The sequence below is a fragment of the Papaver somniferum genome, unplaced genomic scaffold (assembly GCF_003573695.1).
Source record: "Papaver somniferum cultivar HN1 unplaced genomic scaffold, ASM357369v1 unplaced-scaffold_117, whole genome shotgun sequence".
In the NCBI taxonomy this organism is placed as follows: Eukaryota; Viridiplantae; Streptophyta; class Magnoliopsida; order Ranunculales; family Papaveraceae; genus Papaver; species Papaver somniferum.
Window position 1 is genome coordinate 6,582,302 of NW_020620714.1, and position 15,906 is coordinate 6,598,207.

The following is a 15,906-nucleotide window of genomic DNA, read 5'->3' on the forward strand; positions in this document are numbered from 1 at the left end:
ATTGGAAGCTGAAGTCCAACTCAAATTCAATGAAAGGAATATGACAGATGAAACACTCCGAGTTGAAAAAGCAGTTTCTAGGTTCAGGTCGCTAGCCTTATCATGGTGGGAAAATCTTCAAATTTTCCGAGCACAAGAAGGATTGACAGAAATTACTACTTGGTCAGAGTTGCTTTGCGAGATGTACCGGAGGTTTGTGCCTATGACTGAAAATATATAGAAGTTTGTACAATTGATCTTGGTATTTGATTATTGGGAGCTGCAGAGGAAGAAGAATCACAAACGAGCTTGTTTACTCATTGGGGTGAAATCGGATTTTTGGTTTGCAGTTAGATTGAGTCTAGTAGCTTTTTTACAACTTGTATGGGAAAGTGAAATTTCAAAGATCAGAAGTGTTGAGATTATTAGTCCCACATTGTATGGGCAATTAAGATTCTGCGGTTTATAATCTCTTAGGACCTCTCCATTCATTGCCAATTGGTTTTGAGTTGGATGCCCGTATTCTAACATGGTATCAGAGCAGGCTATTTGTGTCGAGTCAGTTGACCGCACCTTTACTCCGCGTCACCCGATTTATTGTCCACGTGTTAGACCCAACGAGGCCACACGTGAGGGGGCGTGTTGAGATTATTAGTCCCACATTGTATGGGCAATTAAGATCCTGCGGTTTATAATTTCTTAGGACCTCTCCACTCATTGCCAATTGGTTTTGAGTTGGATGCCCGTATTCTAACAAGAAGTTACCGTGTTGTGAAGTGTGCAGTTTTACCTTTTAACAGCAGATAATTTTCATATAGTTAATCGAGCCAGGTGATCCGTAGTATTTATGGAATGACAATTTAGATCAAGTCACATCTCTAAACCTGAGAATTGAACATCACTCATAAAAAATACTCCCTCTGTCCCAAATTAATTGAGCTATTTGGTTTTAAATTTTGTCCCACGAATAATTGAGCTATCTCACTACTTAAGAGATATTTTTAAAATTACCCTTTTAATTGATTATTGTTATTATAAGAAATATGTATAATTTGATAACCATGTTTATATTCGTTATGTAGGTGTTTTAAAATGTTTTTCAATGGTTACGAAAAACCGTGATATAGTTTAGGAGATAAATCATTTCTAAGTTTCACTAGTTATTATCCATAAGGATATAATTGTAAAAAATATTTAAACATACTCACATTTTCTCTTTGTTTTAATAATTATGCAAACTACAAATAGCTCAATTAATTTGGGACGGAGGGAGTATATAGTACCATGAACTATGAAAATATGAACTAGGATTCTGAACAACAAATTCACAGGTGATAATTGAACATCAGCAAATAATAAATTCACACGTGATTCATAACATCTCTAGTTTTCTCGATTGCAAACAATACAAATTCTAAAAAATATGAACTAGGATTCTTAAAATTTTCGTATCAATAAACTTGCATGCACAAACATCACCATCTTTCAAATAATTTAAATACACAATTTCAATAGTATTAGTTTCCTTGCAAAATTTGTAGGTACATTCTGCAAAGTAGCATAGAAGCATACCACGTACGGGTCCTGTATCCGGACTTATTAGTGTAATGGACTGGTTAGGAGGCTCATGGGACTATAGAAAAACCTCAACCGGGTGCGTATCCGACTATCCGGCTGATTGAGGGCTTTTGCATAAGATGGGTTCATTAGCAGAATATATATATATATATAGGATTCAGAACCCTAGCGAGCTTTATGCCATATTATTGATATGGAGATGGAGATGGAGATGGAGGAAAACCTTCTGAACAGCCTGCCCTTTGAAATCAAGTTGAACATATATTCTAGGTTACCAGTTGACTCAGTTCTAGCTTGTAGACGAGTATGCAAAGCTTGGAACAATGTTTTCCTCGATTCGCAAAATCATACATATTTTGCGTACTTGCATCTTCGATGTAACGGTGACGGATTAATAGACCAGAAGCCGCAACAATTAAATTCCGAGTCCAAGATGCTTAACTTCGTTTTCATTAAGCGTCACAATCTCTATTATGCAGAATACCTCAAGGAGGACAAAGACGGCAAACAGCAGCTAAAGTTCCACAAAAGGATGATCAACCTCAGTATACCCTTAGACGTAACTGGACATGTCAGTTCGTGTAACGGACTGATTTGTTTATCATCTAATTCATCTGGTAAGACTAATGAACCTGCGTATATATGTAACCCGATCACCCGTGAATTGGTGAATCTTTCACGAATAACAATGGGAAAGTATGATGGAATTTCCTTTGTACATGGATTTGGTTACTATCGTTTAACTGATAAATACAAGGTTGTTAGAATATCTTATGCTTACAATATTAAGCTCAGGCCTTATGATCCAGCACGCAGAAGTGGACGTATGTACAGGTCGTACTCACGTGGACAAGTAGACGTATATACACTTGGTAGCGGCGAATGGAGAAATCTAGGAGAAACCAGTTACCGTGTGTTATCACATTATGCAGACGATGCAGTTGGGAGTGTTTGCGTAAATGGTTCTATTCATTGGCTCAATGGGGAAGAGATAGTGGCCATCAATTTAGCCGATGAAAAATTCTGCTCGCTTCCTACACCACCTGGTTTGGCTCCCCATACTACTCGGAATCTATATGTTTTAAATGGTTTTTTATGTCTTGCTTGTAAAAATCTAGGTGAAGGTTCTTTCGATATATGGTTTTTAAAAAAGAATATGCAGGGCGATCGCAGTACTCTTAGTTACGAAAAAGAGCGCTACGCATCGTACAGTTGGAGCAAAGAGTTCAATATTGGTATTGCAATTGGATTCGAGTACCAATATCCTAAGTTATTTTGCCTTACGGATAGGGAAGCAATTATAATCAATAATTGTGGACACATGCTTCGGTATAGCCTAGAGACAACAGCTTCAGAAAAGACTTGGAGATGTACACATAGGGGGACAAAATCAATACCGTTACCATTATTGCATATCAACAGCTTCGTCTCAATGCGAGCACTAGGAGAAGAAAATGTAAAGATATTTATAGGATCATCAGATGATGATAGCTATAGACTTACACCATGTTTGTTTGCTCCTGACTCATCTGAGTCGTCTGGATCTGAATCATCTGTATCTGAGTGAAATCACCTGACTCATCTGGATCTGAGTCTTTTGAGTCAGATCTGACTCATCTGACTCGGAAATATGTGAGTCAGTAGTTTGGTCCCATGAGTCAGGGTATTTTGTTACATGACTCCAAGTCAGGGGTTATGTCTGAGTCAGAGATCGAGTCAGATCTGACTCAAAACAGAAAACAAACAGTCTGACCGCTGACTCGGCCCGAGTCAGGGGTTGATTCAGATTCAGACGCCGAGTCAGCTGCAAACAAACGGGTTCTCAGTAGTATCCATCGCCGGAAGAGAAAGGCCATAGCTACCCCAAAAGGTCACTTCCGGTCAAAGAAGTTTCTTGATGAGCAACAATAACAAAGATGCATTTCACTTCAGTCAAAGATTTATTACATTGTATAATGCACTTGAGCTACAAGTTATGCTTATTTTCCTTTGTTATTTTTTATGCTCTGGCATCAAAATTTTATGTATTATCGTCGACTGTTTAAATATCCGTTTAAGATACCGTTAGCATAGAAGAAGAAGTCATGAGGGCTAAAAAAACTAGTGAAAATGGTTATCAAAAATGAAACATTACTTTCCAAACAAACAAACAAACAAAAATCGAATTCAGTATGAGAAGAATTAATGAAATTTTAGCCACGATGTTTCTGAATTTATATGATCGATGTTCTGAAAAGTAGAGAATAGTACTTGGCTATAATCTTTTTTTTTTCTCTATCTAAAATTTGAGGGAATACGAAATTTTCATTTTTTATTAAAGTTTTGGAGCTAAATCTCAAGCATAGAAAATTCTTCTCACTACATCTATAACCGCTTAGATGTTCTTGCGAAAACAATATTAACTTTTCAGCACAACAACTCGTACAGAGCTTCTGGCTTCCGGAGTAGATATCTTAGTGAAGCAAGACTCTTTTACCTAAACTTAGGCTCGTCGTCGTTATTTCTTGCTCGAGTACAATTGATATTCCATGGGACTATTTGTAGGAAGCACTTACCTGACTTTAGAATCCTCTAGCTACCGGACTTATCAAGAGTTTCATGTTTTAAAGACTAACTTCATCCTCTAGACATTATAAATTACGTACCATCGTCCAACTTACTATATTACATGAATTCATGTTTTTAAGTCATCATACCATGGTCCATTATGTCTTATATCTGTACCATTCTCAGTGACCTTGATGTGTTCTGACGTATATTTTTCTCATCTATCATTGTCCTTCCTCAGTTGCACCTATTTGTTATGCTCATCATTGATGTAGTGCAAGATATGGCAGAATCCTACTTGGAAGGGAGGGATCGACGAAAGAATATCCGTTAGCCATGTATGAATATTTTCCTATTTGTTATTTTGTTAGGAAATAAGAGATATCTTGCAAGTATTGGCATGATATTATATTTAGTAGGATTTCCTCTTTATTAGCATTAATCATAAGAGATATTGACATATTCCATAAGGCCTATATATGGCCACGTCTGTAAGGAAGAAAGGGCAGATTTTGAACAAAAGAAAACTCTTCCTTTGAGAAGTTTTATACATTGTGTGATTTCTAGTACTAACATTCTCCACCATTTGGTATTCAGAAACTGGGTATCGATCCTTCCAACATGGTTCGTGGTAGAGGTCAGGGTGGTCCTCGTGAAGCTATGGTTAATGAGGTGATGGAGAGAACGAGATACGATGAACTATCACGCACGGTTGAGCAGCTCGCCGGTCAGGTAACAACCCTGTTACAACAACATGAGCGCCGTCATCCTCCTACTGATGAGTCCAATTCATCTGATGAAGATGACGATAATGATACTGATAACCCTTTTGCTGGGCGTGAGCGTGAATCTAGGAGTTGGGAATCATCATTCCGCATCGAAATTCCTGAGTTTCATGGTAGCGGGTTGACACCAGAGGATTGTATCGACTGGTTTTCTACTGTGGAGGAAGTTCTGGAATTTAAGAGGGTTCCTAATGATCGAGTGGTTCCGCTTGTGGCTACACGCTTTCGGGGTAGGGCTGCTGTTTGGTGGCGTCAACTGAAAGCTTCCCGGATTCAAAAAGGTAAAACTCCTATTTCTTCCTGGGCAAGGCTTGAAAAGTGTATGCGTTCAGCCTTTTTGCCATTTAACTATACCAGAGAACTGTATATTCGTTTACAAAATCTTCGTCAGGGTTTTCGATCCATTGATGAATATACGAAAGAGTTCTATGATTTGGTCACTCGGTCAGGTATTACAGACACCGATGATCAGCTTGTCTCCCGCTATATAGGTGGTCTGCGTGAGACTTTCCAGGACACACTAAATATGTTTGATTATTTTTCTGTGTCTGAGGTTCACCAACCAGCTCTGCGTTTGGAAAAGCAATTATCCCATAAGTCAATTAGAACAACTGTTGGCCGTCCTACTATTGCTCCTTCACAGATTGCTTCCGCTCAACATAATGTTAGTACGTCTTAGAGGCCTGGTCCTAAATGCTACCGATGTGGTGATCCTGGTCACTTGGCAAACGATTGTCGTAAGGCTGGTCGACCTGGCAAAGCTTTAATCGTAGAGACTACTGCTGCTGATGATGTCTTTGCTGATGCGGAGGAGACATCAACTGAGTTCGATGAAGTATTTCTTCCAGGGGACCAAGGTGACTGCTTGATGATTTCTCGACCATCGTTCCTGACGCCGAAGGTTGACGCTGACGAGTCATGGCTCAGAAAGAACATCTTCCAGACAACGTGCACCATAGAAGGCAAAGTCTGTCGAATGATCATTGACTCAGGCAGCTGTGAGAACGTGGTGTCTGAAGAAGCTGTGAGAAAGCTCAAGTTATCAACAGAGAAACATCCTAGTCCGTACTCTCTTCACTGGCTGAGTAAAGGTTCGGAGGTAACTATTTCCAAACTTTGTCTTGTGAAGTTTTCCATTGGTTCTATATACGAAGATGCTTTGTGGTGTGATGTCGTGGTTATGGATGCTTGTCATCTGCTATTGGGACGACCTTGGCAATACTACAGGGAGGTAATTCACGATGGTAAACTAAACACATATTCATTCTTGTTCAAATCGACTCGCATCACGTTAGTCCCTTCCAAGGAGACTGTGCACAAACCACTCTCTAATCTGGCTTCCAATTTTCTGTCTTGGCGTACGTTTGAGACCGAGATGATAGATGAGGGTATTGTGTTTATCTTGTGTGGTCTTTCTCCTGCATCTGCGACGGCTGTGGAGGTTCCGTCATGTATCCAGGGAGTATTATCGGACTTTGCAGACATTTTTCCTGTTGACCTTCCGGAGGGGTTGCCTCCATCTCGAGCTATTCAGCACCGGATAGACTTAGTACCAGGATCGGTTCTTCCTAATCGAGCTCATTACCGTATGAGCCCAAGAGAACACGAGGAACTACAACGTCAGGTAGGGGAGTTATTAGCCAAGGGTCTCATCAGGGAGAGTCTTAGTCCTTCTGCAGTTCCGGCGTTGCTCATTCCTAAGAAGGACGGTTCATGGTGTGTGTGGAAAGTCGTGCTATTAATAAGATTACGGTGAAGTATCGTTTTCCCATCCCTCGTCTGGATGATATCCTGGACCAGCTTCATGGTGCTACGATTTTTAGCAAATTGGATTTGCGTAGTGGCTACCATCAGATTCGTATACGGCCTGGAGATGAGTGGAAGACCGCTTTTAAAACTAGGGAAGGACTTTATGAATGGTTGGTGATGCCGTTTGGTATCTCCAATGCTCCAAGTACGTTTATGCGTGTCATGAATGAAGTATTAAAACCATTTTTGGGTAAGTTTGTGGTCGTTTATTTCGATGACATTTTGGTTTATTGTACTAACTTGGATATGCACTTGCGTCATCTTCGTGAGGTCTTAGTAGTCTTACGCCAGCAAAATTTCTTTGCCGCTACAGATCGCATTTTGTTTCTTGGATACGTCATATCCAAGGATGGTATTTCCGTGGATGAATCGAAGGTTGATGCTGTGCGTACTTGGTCTTGTCCGCAAACAATCCATGAGGCCAGGAGTTTTCATGGGTTCGTGTCCTTTTATAGAAGGTTTATTCCCACTTTAGCACTATTGCAGCAGCAATCACCGACTGCATGAAGAATGGCAAGTTTGCTTGGACAGACGCAGCTACAACAAGCTTCATCTTGCTGAAGGAGAAGCTTTGTTCTGCCCCTATATTGTCTTTACCAAATTTTTCTTTACCATTTGAGGTTCATACAGACGCCTCTAAGGTTGGTATAGGTGCAGTCCTCGGCCAAACCAGTAAACCGATCGCATTTTTTAGTGAGAAATTAAATGGCGCTAAGCGAAATTACAACACGTATGAACTAGAGTTTTATGCGATCATCCAAACCCTAAAGCACTGGCGTCATTATTTGATTCATTCTGAATTTGTATTGTTTACTGACCATGATGCTCTCAAGCACATAGGCAATCAATACAAGATGAATGCACGACAAGTTAAATGGGCTAATTATCTGCAGGATTTCACATTTGTCCTCAAAAACAAGGCTGGCAGTCAGAACCGTGTGGCTGATGATCTTAGTCGTCGACGAAGTCTTCTAACGTCACTACGGACGGAGGTCTTAGGTTTGGAGTCGTTTGCTGATTTGTACAAGACTGACCCCTATTTTGGCTCAATTCTGGACGCTGTGCATGCTGGCAACAGTGCCCAGTTCACGCTGTTGGATGGTTTTCTCTTCAAGAGAACTCGGCTTTGCATTCCTGACTGTAGCTGGCGTTTACGTATCGTTCAAGAACTGCATAACGAGGGTCACTTTGGTCGTGACAAGACCTTCCAGTTGGTTTCAGCATCATACTTTTGGACGCGCTTGTTTAAAGAGATACAACGTTTCATTTCTCGTTGTCATATCTGTCAGGTATCTAAAGGTTCTTCGACAAATGCTGGTCTTTATATGCCATTACCAATTCCGTCTAAGCCTTGGACTGATATTAGTATGGACTTTGTTGTGGGTTTGCCTCGCACTCAACATGGAATGGATTCTGTTTTTGTCGTAGTTGACAGATTTTCCAAAATGGCGCACTTTATAGCTTGCAAAAAAACTACGGATGCGGTTCATGTGGCATTTTTGTTTTTCCAACACGTGTGTCGTCTTCATGGTCTCCCAGAATCCATTGTATCGGACCGTGATTCTAAATTTCTTAGTCATTTCTGGAGGTGTCTTTGGAAATTATTGCGTACGGAGTTGAAATTCAGCAGTGCTTATCACCCTCAAACGGATGGGCAGACAGAGGTTGTTAACCGATCTCTTGGGAATATACTTCGCAGCCTCGTGGGTTCTCACACTAAACAATGGGACATGCATTTGTTTCAAGCAGAATTTGCCTTCAACAGAGCCATTCATAAGAGCACCGGGTTTAGCCCTTTCCAAGTGGTCTGTGGATTTAATCCGCGTTCACCCCTTGATCTTGCGCCTGTGCCAGATTTACAACGAGTGCATGCCACTGCTGATGAGTTGGTGCATCACTTACAGCAGATACATGCCGATGCTGATCAAAACTTGGTGGCGTCCTCTACGAAGTACAAAACGGCCGCCGATAAGCATCGTCGTCACGTTGAATTTGAGGAAGGTGATTTCGTTTGGGCTGTACTTATTAAGGAACGTTTCTCTACGGGTACATACAACAAATTGGGTCCTCGCAAGATTGGTCCTTTTGAAATTATTGAGAAGATCAATCCTAATGCTTACCGTCTGCGACTTCCCAATCATATTCATACTGCTGATGTGTTCAATGTACGTCATCTCATTCCCTACCACGGCGACTTGTCTGATGATGATTTTTATAACCTGCCTAATTCGAGGGCGAATTTCCTCTTTCCCGGGGAGAATGATGTAGTGCAAGATATGGCAGAATCCTACTTGGAAGGAAGGGATCGACGAAAGAATATCCGTTAGCCATGTATGAATATTTTCCTATTTGTTATTTTGTTAGGAAATAAGAGATATCTTGCAAGTATTGGCATGATATTATATTTAGTAGGATTTCCTCTTTATTAGCATTAATCATAAGACATATTGACATATTCCATAAGGCCTATATATGGCCACGTCTGTAAGGAAGAAAGGGAAGATTTTGAACAAAAGAAAACTCTTCCTTTGAGAAGTTTTATACATTGTGTGATTTCTAGTACTAACATTCTACACCAATCATGCAGCTTCACAGATGGCCCAGTTCATAAAATCTGGAGATTTTTCTGCATTAAATTTTCCTTTTCAAGAGCTTCCACGACTTCATCCAAATGTCGGGAACTCCATGTTCTTCTGCTGAATTAGGGGTACACCATAGTACAAACTACTGCACATACACTGCAAAAATCTTGGGATTCTATGTAGGATTTGTTGGAGAAAATGAGTTATTTAATAAATGAATTTTTGGTCTTGGTGTGGTTTGATCTCATGACCTAAGGATCTAAAGATATTCACTTATTTTTTTAGTGAATGAAAAGAAACCTTTAGTCCCACATTGTGGAAAACTAAAGATGTGCTCCACTATATAACCATGTGCTCATGGATATGTTATGAAATTAATTTCAAAAAAATATTTTTTTAAGAGTTTTATTTGTGGGAAATTCCTTTTACGAGTTTTACTTGTTTTCTAAGAAAACAAAAAACCTAACTTGATTTGCAAGTATCTCATCTTATAAATATTACTCGAAATTCTGTTTTCAAAATATAAAAAAAACAGCGACTATCTCTAGGTCTACTTTTCTTCTTCTTCTTCTTATATTTTGTGCGGCGTTTTACTTCCATCCCTCTTACTAAGTTCAAGAGTGGGTAACTTGCGTTGTGCTAGCTCAAGTTATATCGGACAGTTTTATCCTTGACACATCTTCGCATGTTGGGGTTTATCATTATTTCATAGTATACCTGCGAACTAATGTGTTAAGGACAGCTTGTTCAACCTGTGATTCTGCCCTCATCAATTTGTTCGTGATAGAGTTGTTTGATACGATTTTTTATATTTATTATTTGATACATCTGACGTTTCTTCTATTGTTGCAAGATTCCAACATGATTATATGGTCTGCCTCCCCGTATATTTTAGTGGGGTTAGAGTTGTATATATATATAAGTACGCAGAGGTGTATAGAAAGAGGTGTATAAAAAAGAAAGGAAAGGTCGATGTTATGAGTACATGATGCAAAAGATCAATCAATATTGTAAAGTTTTATAATCTGTGTGGAGTGCAAGACAGTCAATCGATATATATATATTTTTTTAACCATATCTTTGTTTTGGTGAACATCTCGAAGAAACGGTGTACCTGAACTCATTCAGGGGACAAGTGGCATGCAACAATTTCAACTTTGCCGACATTCACTTGGTGCTCCTGGTTAACAACGCATCTTTCAAGACTAAGTTTCATACATTGGAGTTCTCAGAGGAGTTGTATCTCTGCATATGTCCTTTCATTGTCACTTGAGCGAAAACCGAGTTACTACAAAATTAGGAAACCTGTTGCACAGGCCGAGTTACTACAGGCTTAGGAAAGGTAGTTTTATATTTAAGTGCGTTTTATATTTTGTGAAAGCTCATCAGAAACAAAACTAGGAATACTCTTGTAACTTCTATATAAAGAATTCCTTCGATCCTCAACTTCTATATAAGGTGGCATAGCTAGGCAGTAAGAACTCGTCCGAAACAAAACTAGGGTCTGAGTTGATCAAAAATAACAAAAGTCTGTGACTTTGTTTCTGTAGTTGAGAGCTATAGTTAAACATGAACTTGTACGAATCAATCATGGATGAGTATGATGAATGGGTAAAGATGGATATGCCTTATGACGAATGGTTACATATGGATATGTCCTATAATGAATGGTTAGATTCTACAATTATAAGTAATGATTTGCCAGAATTCCACGGGTCTTGTTCGAGTCCTAATACGTTCTTGGATTGGGCCTATGAAGTTAATCGCACATTCAATGAACATAATATAACAGATGATGCACTGCGAGTTGAAATAGCAGTTCTAGGTTCAGATCGTTAGCCTTATTATGGTGGAATAATCTTCAAATTTCTAGAGCACAAGGAGGATCGGAAGAAATTACTACTTGGCCAGATTTACTTTGCGAGATGTACCAAAGGTTTGTGCCTGCTGATTATAGACTAGTATATGACTGAAAAGATATGGAAGTTTGTGTAAATCTTGATTATTTGGAGCTGCGAGGAAGAAGAATCACCAAGGAACTTGTTTACTCATTGGTGTGAAATCAGATTTTTTTTTTTTTTTTTTGCGTGCATGTTTGCAGTTGGTGCGAGGAAGAAGAATCAACAAGGAACTAGTAGCTTTTTTACCTCTTGTGAAGATCAGAATTTGCTGTTTTGTGTAGAGTGCAGTTTTACCTTTTAATAGCAAATAATTTTCATATACTTCATTGAGGCCTGTGATTCATAACATTCACAGAATGACAATTTAGATCAATTCACAATTTAGATCAATTCACATCTCTAAAACTAGAGAATTGAGCATCACTCATGAAAATTATATAGCAACATGAAACATCTAGTTTTCATATATTTATTTGTAGCATACATCTGGTTTTCATGATTGCAAGCAATACAACGTTTTCAGATTTTCTAAAACTTGGATTCTGAAATTTTTCGTATCAATAAACTCGCATGCACAAGCATTACCATCATTCAAATAATGCAGAGGAGATAGTAGCCTTCAGTTAAAGGAGATAGTGGCCTTCAATTTGGCTTTCAGATACCTCTGGTAACTTTATACTCCTGTAATTTTGTACAATCTTTTATCTCAATAAATCTATCTTTCAGTCAAAAAAATTTAGCCGATGAAAATTCTGCTCGCTTCCTACACCACCTGGTTTGTCTCCCCATGATGCTCAGAGACTATATGTTTCCAATGGTTGTTATGTCTTGGATGTAGAAATCCACATATGGTTTTAAAGAAGTATCTGCAGGGCGATCGCAGTACCACTATTTATGAAAAAGAACGCTACACGTCGTACAGTTAGAGTAAAGAGTTAATTATTCCAATGATTATTTTGCATTGCAAATAGGGAAATGATTGTAATCCATAATCGTGGACACATGCTTCGGTATAGCCTAGAGACAACAACTTCAGAAAACATTTGGAGATGCACACATATATAGGAGTAGAGTTGTAAAACGTGCGGGCCCAGCACAGCTCAGCCCATGAAATATCGTACTTAGCGTGTTATGTGTCGTTCTGTGTTGTGCCGGAGATTATCACCCGACGTGCTATGCCGTGCTAGAAGGCGTGCTGGGCTGGGTTGTACCAGAAAAGTAAACGTGTTGTGTCATGTTGTGCTGTGCCGGACACATTCATTTTATATCTTCTAATATAAATGTTTTCCAAATATTTAGGTATCATATGTGTTATTATGAAAATAAGTCAACATAACTATAATAAAATGTCACTAATTGGCTAGAATAATGGCTCTTCTGTGAAATAGACACATAATATGATGTATTGTGCCATATTGTGTAGTAATTTATACATATTATATGACTTGTTTTCTTAGCGTGCCTATCCGTTCCTCCTGCTGTGCTGGTCTACTGTGCTGATTACTCAAACCCGGCTCGTCTCATAAAACTAACGTGTTGTGCCATATTGAGCTAAATCACGTGCTGGACAAAACTGTTCTCAATTTTTAACGTATTGTGCTGGGTTGTGCTCGTGCAAGCACAATAAATCTACATGGGAGGACAAAGCCAATACCATTACCGTTATTACATGATAACAGCTTCGTCTCAATGCATCACTAGGAGAAGAACATGTAAGGATATATATACGATCATCAGCAGTTGATAGCTATAGACTTCGTAATACCCAACATGGCCTGGCGAAGGCAATAGCTGCCCATGAAGGTCACTTCCGGTCAAAGTAGGTTTTTGATCAGCATCAATAGAGAAGATGCATTTTATTGTTGTCAAAATTTTATTATATTGTATAATGCAATCAAGTTACAAGTGATGGTGCTTCATTTCCTTTGACATTTTTTATGCATTGGCATCTAAAATTTATGTACTGTCGTCGAAAGTTTGTCCATTTTAGGTATCCTTGGAATCGAAGACGGACCCGGGAGTGCAAAAACAAGCTATGATTTTTTTTCGGTCCGCGAGTTATAACCCCAAAGATGTCACATCCATGCACAAAAACTCCACCAAAACAAAATGTTCACAAAAACCCCATTTAACATAAACTGTCTATATTACCCTTCTACTATTTAAATCACCCCAACAAAAACAAAAATCAACCCAACCTTTAAATTTTATTATATTATCACCACGAACAACAACCCACCACCAGCAACATCACCACCGCCCGTCGTCGCCGCCGCACCGACCACCTTCGTCGCCGCCACCACCTTCGTCGCCTCCACCGACCACCGCCGCCTCCACCGACCACCGCCGTGCCACCACCAGAAAAATGATGAAACCAAATTTTGGTTTCATCATAAAAGAAAAAAGAAAGAAGAAGAAGAAGAAAAAATGAAACACAATAAGATGAAACCTTTCACCACCGTCAACTGCACCGCCCCATCGCCACCACAACCATAATCACCACAAAAACCACTACCATTACCTCCTTAACTAAGACTACTTTCAACAAAAAAACAATCCACAATAAGATGAAACCTACCACCACCATCAACTGCACCACCCCCATCGCTGCCACAACCACCAGCACCATAACCACCACTACCATTACCCCCTCAACTACAACCAGTTTCAACAAAAAATAATCCACCTGTATCCCACCATCAAAAATTAGCTTCACAGATATTAATATTCAACAAAATGAAAAAAATACGATGAAACCTAATTAGGTTTCATCAACTTCAGCCAATTCATTACACTTTTAACAATGCAGACATACACCTCTTTAATTGTAACCCATACCAGTCCTTTATGCAACACCTGAAGCTCAACTACAACTCTCATTACATTAGCACCACCCTTACTCAGTTAATCCATTCTTTATCACTTCCATAACTTCAGTTAAGGCCACCACTACCAACAAAACTTCTTCATCAATACCTGGAGTACCAGTACCAGACCCTGCTATACACATTCTCCCAATTCATACACACATATAATCAAAACCACCATTGTACATACAATCGAAACCACATATTGTCATTTCACCAACATAACTTCAATGATGAAACCAAACATGCCGTCTTCCAAGTCAGACCGAATAAACTAGACAAAAATCAGGTGAAACCAAAATTTGGTTTCATCATAAACTTAATTTTCATCATTAAAATCTTTGGTTTCATGACAGAAAATAGGCAAGTTTATGATGAAACCAAATTTGGTTTCATCATTAGTTTACTGTTTTCACCAGCCAAAACTGTCAAAATTTGATGAAACCAATTTTGGTTTCATCATAAATCTGTCATTTCCCAACACAATATTGATTTCGACTTTGAAGATGTATCATCATTTGCTGGTGATGAAAATATCATAAGGTGGTGGTGGTGATTGTAGAGGATTGAACGAGGAGGCGGAGGTGATGTTGGGAGCGGATCTGCAGGTACTGGTGTTGATTGTAGATGAGGTGTTGTTGGTGGACGATTTGAAGGTATTGGTGGTGGTTTTAGATGATAAAAGGAGGAGGTAGAAGTAGTGTTGGTGGCGGATCTGACGTACTGGTGGGAAAAACAAAAATAAGAGGAGGCGGTGTTGTTGATGGAAAATAAGTAGACGGAGAAGAAGAAGGTGATGATGGTGTTAATGGAGGAGACGGAGGTGATGACGGTGTTAATGGAGGAGACGGAGGTTCTGTTGGTGGCGGATCTGGACACATCGGTTGGTTTGATGGTGGCGGAGCTACTGTTGGTGATAGATCTGAATAGAAATAGAAGAAAAAGAGACGATGTATTCGTGGAGGAGACGAAGGTGTTGCTGCTGGTGGTGACGGAGGTGTTGTTGCTGGTGGTGACGGAGGTCTTGCGATGGTGTTCATGGAGAGATATTTGTTGCTGCTGGTGTTAATGGTGGTGGGGAGATGAAGACCGCATAAATAGAAAAAAGAAAGGAGAGAAGAAGAAGAAGACAAGATAAAAAAGGGTATGTTTGGCTTTTTTTAAAGTAATAAAAATTAAATTTGCACATTATTATTTGACTTGGGGTTTTTATGTCACTTTTTAATTAAATGGTTTTCATTTATTAAAAATAATATGGCTGGATTTTTTGTACCACATGTTTGGTCACCTTGGTTTTATTTGACTAGTTTGTTTTTTTTTTGTTGGATGTTAAAATATGGGCATCCAAACCGCATGATTTTAGATAACTCAATCAATGTGGAAGTAATAATCTCAACACGCACCCTCACGTATAATCTCATCGGGTCTAACACGTGGTAATAAATCGAGTGACGCGGAGTAAATAAATGTGTGGTGGTGCAGTCAAATGATTCGACACAAATAGCATTCTATGATTAGAATAACCCAATCAATGTTATACTAATAATCTCAATGTGCCACTTATGTATAGCCTCGTGGGGTCTAAATCGGGTGGCGCTGAATAAATAAAGGTGCGGTCATATGATTCGACTTCGACACAAATAGCCTGCTTTGATACATGTTCGACACAAATAGGCTGTTCTGATACCATGTTAGAATATGAGCATCCAACTCAAACCCAAATGGCAATGAGTGAAGTGGCCAGTGGCGGAATTAGAAATCATGTATGGGATGGGCTTGATCCATATTTTGGGCCGGCTTAAGCTTAAAATTGATACACAAAATATAGCTCAACTCAAAATAGGCTGTAAAAAAATGG